Source organism: Ranitomeya variabilis, chromosome 4, assembly GCF_051348905.1.
Source record: "Ranitomeya variabilis isolate aRanVar5 chromosome 4, aRanVar5.hap1, whole genome shotgun sequence".
Taxonomy (NCBI): Eukaryota; Metazoa; Chordata; class Amphibia; order Anura; family Dendrobatidae; genus Ranitomeya; species Ranitomeya variabilis.
Genome location: NC_135235.1, coordinates 527,955,466 through 527,970,326, shown reverse-complemented (window position 1 = coordinate 527,970,326; position 14,861 = coordinate 527,955,466).

Genomic DNA, 14,861 nt, shown 5'->3' with positions numbered 1-14,861 from the left:
GGACAGGTAAGGGATATGGTTGTTTATTTTCTTTTTCTTTAACAGGGGCATGGGCTTTAGTGGATTAGGCTTAAAGGTAAGTATAACTGTGCTTTATTATTTTTATTTCAAATAAAGGTGTCAGTGTAATTCTTTAAATTAAAGGACTTTATTCTGGGTGTTTATTTACAGTATGACTATGGGGCTAGTAATGGGGCGTCTTAGTGAAGCCTCTCCATTGCTAACCAATGGACTTGATGTCAGCTGACATCAACCTCAACCCTGTTACCCTAATAGCTAACGCACCATGGCAAGTGGGAAGAGCGGAGGCTAAGCACCAGAATTGGAGCATCTTATGGCAGTGCCTTTTCTGGGGATGAGAGCTGATGATTTTAGTCTGGGGGTGGCCAAAATCCATGGCCCCTTCCTAGCATATTAATATCACCCTGCAGCTGTCTGCCTAGCCTTTTCTGGTTATAAATTATAGGTTATTCGTAGATGTGTACTTTACATGAGCACAATTTTTGAAACATCATTTTTTTTGTTAGGAAGTTATAAGGGTTGAAAGTTGACCAGCGATTTCTCAGTTTTCCAACAAAATTTACAAAACCATTTTTTTAGAGACCATATCACATTTGAAGTGACTTTGAGGGACCTATATGACAGAAAACACCCAAAAGTGACAATTCTAAAAACTTCACCCCTTAAGGTGCTCAAAACCACATTTCAAGAAGGTGCTTCACAGGAACTAAATCAATGTGGAAGGGGAAAAAAATGAACATTTCACTTCTTCTTTTTTCACAAAAAAATTAATTTTTATTTATTTTTATTTTCACAAGGAAAACAGGAGAAAATGGACACCAAAATTTGTTGTGCAATTTTTCCTGAGCATGCCAATACCCCATATGTGGGGGAAAACTACTGTTTGGGAGCACAGCTGGGCTTGGAAGGAAAAGAGCACCATTTGACTAATTGAACACAAAATTGTCTGAAATCAAGAGCGGATGTCGCGTTTGGAAAGCCCCTGATGTGCCTTATATTTCAGTAAAAAAATACTGTAGTAGATGCCGATTACTACAGTATATTTTTTACTGTATCTAATCTAGTCCTATCAATTAATCTTTTTTTCGTTTTTTTCACAAGAAAAAAAAAATGCAACAACCGAAGGCCGTTCAGTGATGTGATCAGCACTCAACGGCTGTAGGACACATGCACGGATGTGATTCTTTTTTTCTGTGCTGACACTAACCCTAACTAAATTCAGTAAAAAATACTATAGTAGACTGCAATTACTACGATATATTTTTACTGTTCCTAATCCAGTCCTATCAACTAATCTAAATTATTATTTTTTTTTTTTACCAGTTGACACTAACCCTGACTCAATACAGTAAAAAATACCGTAGTAGACGCTGATTACTACAGTATGTTTTTACTGTCCCTAATCTAGCCCTATCAACTAATCCAAATTATTTCTTTTGTTTTTTGGGGGGTTTTTTTACACACACAAAAAAAAACAACAACCAGAGGTCGATCAGTGAGTCAGTGATCTCCACTCATCACCTGTACGACGCACGCATGGATGTGGTACAAAAAGGTGATAAATAAGAGACAGGAAACAAAAAGTCCTTGCCAAAAGTGACCATGGGTGCTAATCAGTCGTACGTAACTGATGAGCAGCTGTAGGACACACAGACACACACACACAGAGTGGTGCAAAAGGGGGAGGGGGGAATAGGCAGGGACAAAAAAAAGTCTTGGAAAACACTTGGCAAGAGTGCGGTCAATGATTTGTGTCACCGATCAGCGTTCCGTGGCTGCAAGATGCACAAAAAAGAAAACAACTTGCCAAAAATCGAGCAATCAAGTGCTGATCAGCGCTCGGCAGCAGAAGGAAGGGTGGAAAGGGAGGGGGAGGGGGGGATTGGGTGGATTAGGAAAGATCAGAGATCAGGAACGGATCAGGGAGGAATAAGGACGCAGTTGTTGCTAGGCTCTAGCCTATGATCGATGCTCTTACAGCACTATTCGTAGGCTGGACATCAGTATTTCAATCTAATTTCATTCCAACTATATCAAAGGTGGCTGCTGCAGTGTTATTGGGAGCAGTGGTAAGTCCAAACCACACTTTCTTTGCCTTTCCTGTGCTGTAGTGGCATGGTTCAGACTTACTATCACTCCCCCAATGCCACTGAACTAGCCATCATGGATGTAGGATGACTAGAAAGTTAGTCTCAACAGAAGTCAAATGCCAGCCACTACGTATGGTAACTATACGTAGAAAATGCACAGTCACTTTTCACTGACAGAGTGAAGTCTGATGTCCTTAATATATACAACACCAATATTTCACAGATACATTAAAGAGGTAATCTCATATTATTAAATTGCTTTAGTTTGACAGAATTACAGATAGAAAAAGCAAGTTTGTTGCAAATTAGCTAATATTCGTGCTGTCTTTCAGCAGAATTAAGGGCTTTTATCTTACCTAGCATACACCTTGTTTCCAAGGAGCTTGGCCTGATTTGTATACAGCAGTTAGCTGCTCACTTCCCAACCCACCCTTTCAGCTCCTGACCAAACTGCTGTTTTCAGGCTTGCAAAATCCATTGCCCCCGGCTACTGCTATCAGCAGTTTTAAGAGCAGTTCCCTAATCACTGCTCTTACTTTCCTGAGCCTGTGCTTTTTCAATGGCCCTGTTATCTCTATAGGCAAAAAAAAGAAGAAAAACCTCGACCAATTACCGTATATTAAATTTATACTTTTCTGCTGAAGACCACCACCATCCTAAACAATATAATGATATAATGTAGGTCAGCTCATTCCAAAATCACCAGTATGAAGTCATTTATCTAGAAAGTTGACAAAGTCTTTATAATTGGGGGTAATTTACCGTTAGTTTTGGGCGCCAATCTACTTGCAGATTTTTTAAAAAAATCATGCATGTAATGATATTTGCCTTCTCTTATCCTTCACATCCCGTAGCACTAAATAACAGAAATGTAATAGTAGAGATTGCATGTCTGAGCCATCTAATACACCAGCACTGTCCGCTGGATAGATGCGCACATTATATATGTTTCTGCCATCAATATTAATCTCTATAAAGCGCCAGCTAGATTTTGCTGCATACAGCTCCAGGACATAAGCCCTGTGCTTTGTAAGTACAGCAAAGCCTATAAATCCAGGGGGAGGTCAAAATGACAACTAGAGAAAGGTTACATCACACCTAAGTGCAGAGCCGTGTTCTGTATCTAATAGATCCCTCAATATGAGACCAGAGTGAAAAAGAGGCACAATTAGAGACCTACCCCAATATAGAATGCACCCCAGAGAACACAGAGGAGACAAGCATGTATATGAAGTCGATGAGCAGACACAGAAGTCTTTAGACTAAGCGGAGCTCATGTTTCAGGTCGACCTTCAGCATTCTGTGAAAAAGACTCGCACATACTTGGAAGCTGGTATGAGACAGGCAAGAGTACCCTGTTGGCTCACTGTGACATCTTTAATATGACAGTAGTATAAGGATGAGCAGCTTTAAAAGCAGAGCTTTTGCATCTCGCCTTTCTTTGGTGCTCCTGACTACAGACAGTGGATATCGATTTTAGGAGCAAGCACAATGTTGAGAAGCGTACAAACGAGGCCTGATTGATGTGAAGAAGAGACTGGGCTGAGAGAAGAGCTACAGCCAGCATATCTCTCTGAATGCTACATCGAGCAGAGGCCACAATCTAATCAGGATTTGTCTTATGCAAAGTCAGTAGAACAGGGATAACCTAAAATGCCACAAAAAAAGAGTTTCTAGCAATATCCAAATGTGCAGGTGCGAGCACTAAACAGGTTGGCCCTTTATTCAACAAATGTGTTTGGGACATTACTGAGTGGAAGCTCATCGCGCAGCTCTCCGTTTCTTAACATGGCTAATATTAGAGAGACTGGATTTGTCCATCAGCTAATTGATGAACAACTTGTCTGAGAAAGCTGTGACCAAAATCTATAAGCGGCTAATGGTCAAATTGCCCCAGACCAGTGTAACGGTCTGGATCAGGGCTGTAATCATGGCCAAACACTCTGGTACATCAGTGCCCTGGTCTCCCAATACATGAAAACATTGTCCATTGCTTTGTGTACCTGTGGCTCCATTCTCTGTGCCGTCAGTGCCACCTCTACTTCGCTGCAGGTTACTATCAGTGGATGCAGCAAAGATTGAAACACAGTCTTTTTCAACTTTCAAATCAACAACTTTACTGCAAGCTTTACACAGCACATCCAGACTCTTCACAGCAATTACATCAGAATCAGCATTACAGATTTCCTCTTCTCTCTCTGCACCTTCCTTTCACATCACACATACCCGGGATGGAGCGTGCCGCATGGGTCCTCAGTGTCCTCCCAATTCAGCCCTGCCATGGTTAGGCCTTTCTCAGTCTGCTTCACCTCAGACAAGATGGTTTTCTTTTCCAAAACTAGTTGCCACCTGGCGAGTGGCCTGCCCTTCAGTATTGTGCTTTGTCATGTCCCAGCGCTGTCCTGCTCCCAGCTTCTGGGTTCTGTCCCAGCCACCGTTTCGCCCTGGTGCTGAGGACATCTGACCAAGCTATAAGCTGCCACATTCTAGGGCTACCTGTGCCCGCGTACTGTCTTGTGTTTCTCCTGTCCTGCTGCTTTACTGGCCTCCGCTTCTCTGGCCTGATGCTGTGAATGGCTGGGCTCTCTTCTCTTAACCCCTTAGTGACAGAGCCAATTTGGTACTTAATGACCAGGCCAATTTTTACAATTCTGACCACTGTCACTTTATGAGGTTATAACTCTGGAACGCTTCAACGGATCCTGCTGATTCTGAGATTGTTTATTCGTGACATATTGTACTTCATGTTAGTGGTAACATTTCTTCGATATTACTTGCGATTATTTATGAAAAAAAAACAGAAATATGGCAAAAAAATTTAAAATTTTGCAATTTTCAAACTTTGTATTTTTATGCCCTTAAATCAGAGAGATATATCACAAAAAATAGTTAATAAATAACATTTCCCACATGTCTACTTTACATCAGCACAATTTTGGAAACAAATTTTTTTTTGTTAGGGAGTTATAAGGGTTAAAAGTTGACCAGCAATTTCTCATTTTTACAACACCATTTTTTTTTTAGGGACCGCAACACATTTAAAGTCATTTTGAGGGGTCTATATGATAGAAAATAACCAAGTGTGACACCATTCTAAAAACTGCACCCCTCAAGGTGCTCAAAACCACATTCAAGAAGTTTATTAACCCTTTACGTGCTTCACAGGAACTGAAACAATGTGGAAGGCAAAAATGAACATTTAACTTTTTTTTGCAAACATTTTACTTCAGAACCATTTTTTTTTATTTTCACAAGTGTAAAAACAGAAATTTAACCATAAATGTTGTTGTGCAATTTCTCCTGAATACGCCGATACCCCATATGTGGGGGTAAACCACTGTTTGGGCGCACCGCAGGGCTTGGAAGAGAAGGAGCGCTGTTTGACTTTTTCAATGCAGAATTGGCTGGAATTGAGATCGGATGCCATGTCACGTTTAGAGAGCCCCTGATGTGCCTAAACAGTGGAAACCCCCCAAAAGTGACACCATTTTGGAAACTAGACCCCTTAAGGAACTTATCTAGATGTGTGGTGAGCACTTTGAGCCCCCAAGTGCTTCACAGAAGTTTATAAAGTAGAGCCGTGAAAATAAAAAATCGCATTTTTTCTACAAAAATGATCTTTTTGCCCCAAATTTTTATTTTCACAAGGGTAACAGGAGAAATTAGACCACAAAAGTTGTTGTGCAATTTCTCCTGAGTACGTCGATACCCCATATGTGGGGGTAAACCACTGTTTGGGCGCACCGCAGAGCTTGGAAGAGAAGGAGCGCCGTTTTACTTTTTCAATGTAGAATTGGCTGGAATTGAAATCGGACACCATGTCGCGTTTGGAGAGCCCCTGATGTGCCTAAACAGTAGAAACCCCCCACAAGTGACCCCATTTTGGAAACTAGACCACTTAAGGAACTTATCTAGATGTGTGGTGAGCACTTTAAACCCCCAAGTGCTTCACAGAAATTTATAAAGTAGAGCCGTGAAAATAAAAAATCATTTTTTTTTCCTCAAAAATGATTTTCTAGCCTGCAATTTTTTATGTTCTCAAGGGTAACAGGAGAAATTGGACCCCAAAATTCATTGTGCAATTTATGCTGAGTAGGCTGATACCCCATATGTTGGGGTAAACCACTAAAGTTGATTTATTTTTTGTTCAGTCACAGTAGCCACAATTCTCATCTTTATGGAGCTTCACTGTACAACATCTGGCTTTTTTGTGTCTGTAGGGCCATGTTCACACAATTTGTAAATACAGAGTTTGTTTCCTGCAGGTGTCCGCATCAAACTACACAACACTCCTCTTTGGATATTTCATTCTTGGTGCATTTTTAGGTGTTTCCCCCCTTATTTGATGCAGATGTGAATCTGAGTCTATGATACTTTAACTGCAGAGTTCTACATGTGTTTTTTAGGCTCCACAAAGAAACTGCCAGAAAAAAAACACCAAAACCACAGAGTTCAGCAGTGTCTTTAGAGGCACAATGGACAGCTATAATGGCGGCAAGTTTTGCATAGTTCAATAAAGTCTAGGACAGGACCCAATTTATCGGGTTGGTCCATCCTGTTCGAGAAGCCAAAATGGAGCGCCCGCCACAGCTATGGGGTACTCAGGCCGGGTCTGTCGGTTCTTAAAGGGGATGTGTCACAGCAGCAGTGACCCAGTCCATGGCCCTGGACGTCCAATAAAAGGGAATATAAAGTTAATGGGGGATAAGGGGAATTGTTTGTGACGCCTGTGGTATTCAGCAAATAGGAAATGTTCGTGGCGCTGCAGTTCAGATCCTCTGGGTCAGATGGTGATGCAGCAGTATTGTTACAGCTCTCCACAGGTAGAGCTACACCCCAGAGCAGTGATGGTGTTAAAGGTGATGATGGTGGTTGTAGTGCAGGGCAGGTGACGCAGTAATTATTCAAAGGACACAGCAGGGTGCAGTTTCCACACGTTTACTCACAGTTCTTAGATGTAGTCCCCAGCCGGGGTGCTGTGTCCTTCGGGTCTGTGGTCCAGCCAGCTCTCAAGTAAATTGGGTGCACCTTCCAGAACCCCTTTCTATGGTCCTTTCCTGGACGTCTAGCTGCGCTGGCTGTCACTCTCCTGCCCTGCGCCTTCACACACACACGGTCCCAATCCAGCAGCCTCAGATCTTGTCAGGCGACACTCTCTGTTGGGCCCCGGATCCTATGTAGCTGCCTTTTCAGCGAATGTGTTGGATGTGACTGAAGCATATGCAGATGCTGCAGCCTCCAGCTTGCTAGCCAAGTCTTGTAGTCCTCCACTGCAACCTGGTCCCTCCACCTGGCGATGGTCAGCGTGTATGCGGGCCCCAAGGGTAGATTACTCACTACCCATGCCCCTAGGACCCCTTCTCTTCTTTGTCAGGAGCTTCTCTCTCTTCTTTCTCTAGCTCCCTTCTGCATATCTCACTCCATCTCTTTCCTTTCACAGACTGACTAACTTTCTAGATCTTTCCTGACACATCCCACTGTTCCCATGACATCTCTACTCTCTCCACCCACACCCTCTACATAGTAACCCTCTCCAGACTGAGATGAGGCCATGCTCCCTTAGGGTACACCCAGATGCCCTGACTGTAGTGTTGTGGTGTTGGATGCTGGTGTGGAGTACCGGTTAGTGACCCCTCCTTACCCAAGAGTGGAGTCCTACACCTCTGGATGAGGTGCAGTACCTCTGTGGCGACCAGACCTCAGGGGCGCCACAAAGTCACATCCACTCCGTTTGGACAGTAAAGCCGAAGTCACACCAGCATATAGCATCTGGTGTGATATACTAATGAGACATTATCTCTTATGTGAGAGGATTGGAGCAAAGGAGACAGAAATTTGTCTATTGCCGGTGTCCCTGGGAATCGCAATGCACTCTGGCAACATCCAGTGCGATGTTTCACACATCTATATAGACTTGTATGGGAGCTGCGATCAGATTCTCAGATGTAAATCGCAGCATGCTACGACATTTTCTCATGGCAAGTCAGCATGAGAAAATAATTGCAGGTGTGCGCTGTCCCATAGACTATCACTGCAGGAAAATTAAAACCCCTGAAAAAAAAAAAAAAAAGAAGCAGTTAGAAGTAGCGAGTGGACCATTCAGGCATTTGCCCCACTAAATTTTTACAGTTGAAGTTAAAAAAAACCATTATAAGTGCTCAGGGTTCCCTGAAAAATAGCCACAGGAAAATTGCCCACACGGAAAATTACCAATTGCAGCATCACAAAGTTTCAGATCTATGACATTTGAGGTGCAAGGTGAGGATGTTCACATGATGTGTGAGCAACTTGTGATTTACAGTTGACCTAGTGCAAAACTGCAAAAATACTGAAGATCTGTGGTTTGTAGCAGTCTGTCATGTCCCCATAAAAGTAGTAAATAGATTAATCTGAAATCTCAAAGAATCAGTGAATCAAAAATTGATTTATTCAGAAAACAACCAGTCATACAGGATGCCAACGTTTCGGCCACAGGCCTTTATCAAGGCACTTATCTAGAAAATGATACAACATAATTTAATACAGATATTAATAAACATATCTCCACAACGACCGGTTGTATATGAAACAGAAGAAAATGTATAACCAAACAATTATGTACCACAAAGACTGTACAGGCAAGGGGTGAGAACGTGTCCTAAAAAAGGGAGGGGGGGGGGAAGAGAAAAACAAAAATTGGCAATAAAGATATACTGCACAGATGGGCACAGAGAACATCGTAAACATTCCATGTAGCATACTAGGGAAAAAAAATTTAGACTCTAAGTCCAAGGTCCAAAAGGAAAGAGAACAATCCAACACCAATAGTGACCAAGGTATTAGCTTATGGATATGGAATTACATAAACCTGTGAAAAGTGAAAAAGATAAATTACCTGTATGATGGTAACAAGAGAACTATGAAGGACACTATAAAGACAAAATTGCAATAAGTAACGAAAAAAAATGTTCTTTGTGCCCATCTGTGCAGTATATCTTTATTTCCAATTTTTGTTTTTCTCTTTCCCCCCCTCCCTTTTTTAGGACACGTTCTCACCCCTTGCTTGTACAGTCTTTGTGGTACATAATTGTTTGGTTATACATTTTCTTCTGTTTCATATACAACCGGTCGTTGTGGAGATATGTTTATTAATATCTGTATTAAATTATGTTGTATTATTTTCTAGATAAGTGCCTTGATAAAGGCCTGTGGCCGAAACGTTGGCATCCTGTATGACTGGTTGTTTTCTGAATAAATCAATTTTTGATTCACTGATTCTTTGAATTCTCAGATTAATCTATTTACTATTTTGTTTTTTTTTTCTGAGGACTCTTTCATGTTTGGACTGAGATTCCCTTGATCTTTCTGAATGTCCCCATAAAACCCATACCCAAATAAAAACACATACACAGTTTCAAAGCTGGAATAAAAAATGGCCGTGAGGCTTTATTTTCGGTTACATAAATACTTAAAAAGTTATCCAATAAATAAACTTCCATATAACGTTTCCAAAATCCAAAACTTCCAAATGACCAAATCCACCCATAAATGAGTGATTTTTCCCCACAAGTAAAACCACACGACAAATATAACAAATAAATAAAGGCATACCTCCCACCTTTTGAAGATGGGAAAGAGGGACAAAGTTTGCGTTACGCGCTGCGGCAAATTTTAGGCCACGCCTCTGACCACGCCCATTCATAATTAGTCACACCCATATCCACGTCCCAACCACACCCATTTAGCACTGCTGATCACACTGTTTCATATACAATAATTATAAACAAAAAAATATGGCCACACAGTGCTCCATACTGTATAATGGCCACACATGATGCTCCATACTGTATAATGACCGCACATGATGCTCCATACTGTATAATGACCCCACATGATGCTCCATACTGTATAATGACCGCACATGATGCTCCATACTGTATAATGGCCCCACATGATGCTCCATACTGTATAATGGCCGCACATGATGCTCCATACTGTATAATGACCATACATGATACTTCGTACCGTATAATGGCCACACATAGCTACTCCTACACACGCGGCTGCACGCCGTACACTTTGCACACAAGGCTCCGCTCCATACACCTCGCACACACGCGGCACCGCTCCATACACCTTGCACACACGTGGCCCCGCTCCATACACCTTGCACACACGCGGCCCTGCTCCAGACACCTCGCACACATGCGGCCGCGCTCCATACACATGTGCTCCGCTCCGTACACCTCGCACACACGCGGCTCCGCTCCGTACACATGCGCTCTGCTCTGTACACCTCGCACACACGTGCTCCGCTCCATACACCTCGCACACACGCGCCCCGCTCCATACACCTCGCACACACGTGGCCCCGCTCCATACACCTCGCACACACGTGGCCCCGCTCCATACACCTCGCACACACGCGGCCCCGCTCCATACACCTCGCACACACGCGGCCCCGCTCCATACACCTCGCACACACGCGGCCCCGCTCCATACACCTCGCACACACGCGGCCCCGCTCCATACACCTCGCACACACGCGGCCCCGCTCCATACACCTCGCACACATGCGGCCCCGCTCCATACACCTCGCACACATGCGGCCCCGCTCCATACACCTCGCACACACGCGGCCCCGCTCCATACACCTTGCACACACACGGCTCTGCTCCATGCACCTCGTACACACACAGCTCCGCTCCATACACCTCGTACACACATGGCGCTGCTACATCCGCACTGTAAACACCTCCTGACCCCACACAAGGCAGCTTACTTACCTCATCCAGCAGCACCATGTGTCAAGTTGGCAACCAGCACAGCCGAGTCCTGCAATCCACAGAGGTCCCGATCATGTGACCCCTGACTCCTCCCCTCCTGTGACCTCATCACAGGTCCTGTGCGCACAAAGCAGGCAGCCAATATGTGGTGTAAGGCTCTGTGGTGCAGGGATGACCGGCTGATATGTACTGCACTGCATACGGAAGGGTAAGGGGCATGGCTTAACACAAGGGGGCGTGTCGGCTGCTTCTCCTGCTGTTTGCGGGAAGCAGAGCGTCCCGTGCTGGACAGCGGGGCAAAGGCTCAAAACCGGGACAGTCCTACACAATGAGGGATGGTTGGGAGCTATGATAAAGGGAGGGTGGGCTCTTTCTTCTTGCGCCAGCAACTGAGGTATATTAAACAAACCAGGAGTTTATATAAAACGAAAAAAGACAGCCAAAACGTCAACAGCCAATAAAATCGCAGCAAAAAGAGGCGCGCAAAACAGGCCAGAACTGGTTTTGACTCAGATCTATTAAAAGATCTAGCCCTCACAGAGACATTAACATGACTCGTAAAAACACCTCAAAATAAAGGAAAACAATACTAAGGATCTATGTGGATATGAGACCCCCGCTATATTTCTTTTGTTATTTAAGCGGGGGGGGGGGGAGCTAACATTATCAACAATAGATAGATCTAGTCTGCTCTCATCGCTGATTCTGCCTTACTCCTCCCACCAGCCCAAAAGAGCAGCACATGCAGAGCCAGCAGCAGTATGATCCAGAGGAGCCATCACTCATCACTGCTATCAGTACCCACAAAAGAATCACTCTATTATCTGTGGAGTTACATGGACTGCAGGTCACATCTAATACATTATCTCAGTGGGAGCCCACCAAAAGCAGGGAGCTACTGGCAGAGATAGTTGGTCCTGGAAACCCAGAAGGCACCAAAGAAAATAGGTATTAGTCCTACCAGTAATTATGTTTCCAGGAGTCCATACTGACAGCACCCTGGAGGACGTCCTTCTCCTCCTTGCTGGGACAGGAAACACACGAGAGTTCAAATATCCGGTACCTCCCACCAATCCTCAGTGTTGTAACAAGAACCGACTCATGGAATCATGCAAATAAAAACATTTAATGTTGAAATCACATTACAAAGAATAGTATATAAACATAACTCTGAATATATCTGAAACTATGACAAATATGGGGGGGAACTACCGGTGCTGTCAGTATGGACTCCTGGAAACATAATTACCGGTAGGACTAATACCTATTTTCCAGGACATCCCTCCTGACAGCACCCTGGAGAGTACCAAAGCATCTCCTTAGGGTGGGACTACCGCTTGGAGGACCTTCCTCCCGAAAGCCGTGTGCTGTCCGGACATAACATCAAGCTTATAATGTTTGCAGAAAGTGTCAGATCTAGCCCATGTTGCGGCCTTACAAATCTGTTCTACAGAAACTCCTGCTCGCTCTGCCCAGGAGGCAGACATCCCATGTGTAGAATGGGCTTTTAAACCTGAGGGAGGAGACAAACCTTCAGACTGATAAGCATCTGAGATCACATTAGTGATACAACGAGCGATAGAGGCCTTCTTACCCATATTCTTTCCCCCAAAAAGAATACAAAGGTTTGGATCTATACGCCAAGAGTCTGTGGCTCGTAGATAGTCCAACACTCCTTGTCTAACATCTAGAGAGTGGAGGATCTTTTCTTTCTCATTAGACGGGTTATTACAAAAAGAAGGGAGTGTTATTTCTTGATCCCTATTTTTAGTAGAGGCTACCTTTGGTATAAAAGATGGATCTAATTTCAATATTAGACTATCTTCCCTAGTTTGTAGATAAGGATCCCTGATACATAGAGCCTGAATCTCTCCAACCCTCTTGGCTGTGGTGATTGCCACTAAAAAAGCAGTTTTCCAAGTGCGAATAGCTATAGGCATATCATCCCCCGAAGTGTAGATACCTTTACATAGTGCCCTAAGAACAAGGTTAAGGTCCCAGGATGGAGACAACTGTCTAATGGTGGGACGCATTCTCTGAGTGGCCCGAATAAATCATATTATCCATGGGTGAGATGCCAAAGGATAGTCTAGAAAAGAGCTTAGCGCTGACACCTGGACTTTTAATGTGCTAGGTCGAAGACCCATATTAAACCCTTTCTGCAGAAAGTCCAAGATACCGGGGATGTTCAGAGAGCCTGATACAACATCGGACCTGCCACTCTCCAGGCAAAAGCGCTTCCAAATCTTCTGATAAATAGCAGACGTAACGGGTTTTCTACTACATTGGATAGTAAATATGACCTGGTCTGACAGGCCTTTAGACTTCAGGATGACCCTTTCAGGATCCAGGCTGAAAGATGGAGTCTGCCTGGATCTGGATGAAACACTGGACCCTGGTGAATGACTCTCCCTCTGATAGGCAGTATGACTGGACTGTTGATTGCTAGAGTCCCCAGCACAGGAAACCAGCTTATTCTTGGCCAGTATGGGACGACTAGGATGACCGTTGCCTGATCCTCCTTGATCTTCCGAAGAACAGCTGGAATTAGTGCCAACGGTGGGAAGGCGTATGAGAGGGGTTGATTCCATTCCTGGCTCAGAGCGTCTACCCCTTTTGGAAGATCCGAGGGGTTCAGGGAGAAGAATCTTGATGTCTTCGAGTTTCTCCTGCTCGCGAATAGGTCGATGCTGGGAGCTCCCCATCGAAGACACAATCTCTGAAAAATGCTCTGCTCCAATTCCCACTCTGTCGGACACAGTTCCCATCAGCTTAAGTAATCTGCGATTACGTTCTGCGATCCTTCCAGGTGTATAGCTGTTATAGAAAGCACAGTGTCTTCTGCCCAGCTGAAGATTGTCTCTGCTAAATCCTGCAGAGTTTGACATCTTGGTCCTCCCTGATGGTTCAGGAATGAAACTGTCGTTATATTGTCGGAGAAAATTCTTACATGCCGGTTTAAGAGGATGGGCCGATTGTGTCTCAACGCTTGCCATACGGCGTAGAGCTCTTTGAAGTTGGATGATCTGTTTCTTGTGCTTTCTGGTCACTTGCCCTGCAAGATTCTGCCTTGTACATGAGCTCCCCAGCCCCATGCACTGGCGTCTGTAGTGATAACTACGTAGGGGGAGCTGATCCATAGAACACCCACCTTTAGGTTTTCTGTGCAAGTCCACCAAAGGAGAGATCTCTTCGTTGGACCTGATAGTCTCAAAGGAGCTTCTAGAGACAACTGGCGGCGGTCCCATACCGACAGAATCTGCCGTTGTAGACGTCTTGAGTGCGATTGTGCCCACCTGACGCATGGTATGCAGGCCGTCATTAGGCCGAGAACCTTCATAGCCATCCTTATGGTAACTCGATGCTCCAGTAGATACCTGACTCGAGTTTGAATTATCCTTCGCTTGACACCCGGTAAGCAGGATATTCTGTGACTGGAGTCCAGGTGCACCCCCAGGAAGATCTTCCTTTGTTTTGGTAGAACGTTGGATTTCTGCCGGTTTAGTACCCAACCGAGGTGTTCCATCACTGCGATTGTTTGATTTCTGTGATCTTCCAGGAGTTCCACCGAATCTGCCACCAGAAGGAAGTCGTCCAGGTACGGAATTATTATGACGCCTTGTTTTCTCAGAAAGGCCACCATCTCTGATACAAGCTTTGTAAAGATACGAGGAGCAGAAGCCAGCCCGAAGGGAAGGCCCTGAAATTGAGTAGTGGCAGGTCCGGGTTGGCAGAGCTACAGTGAACCTCAACAGGCTCTGAGACAAGGGGTGTATTGGAACCTGGTAGTAGGCCCTCTTTAGATCGATAGTACACATGACAGCGTTTTTAATTTATTAGCTGAATTGCTGAACGGATAGATTCCATGCGGAACCTTTTGTATCTCACCCAAGCGTTTAACGGCTTTAGATTTATGATTGTGCGAGTGTCGCCCGATGGCTGAGTGATAGTGAATAGGGAGGAATAGTGACCCTTTCCTATCTCT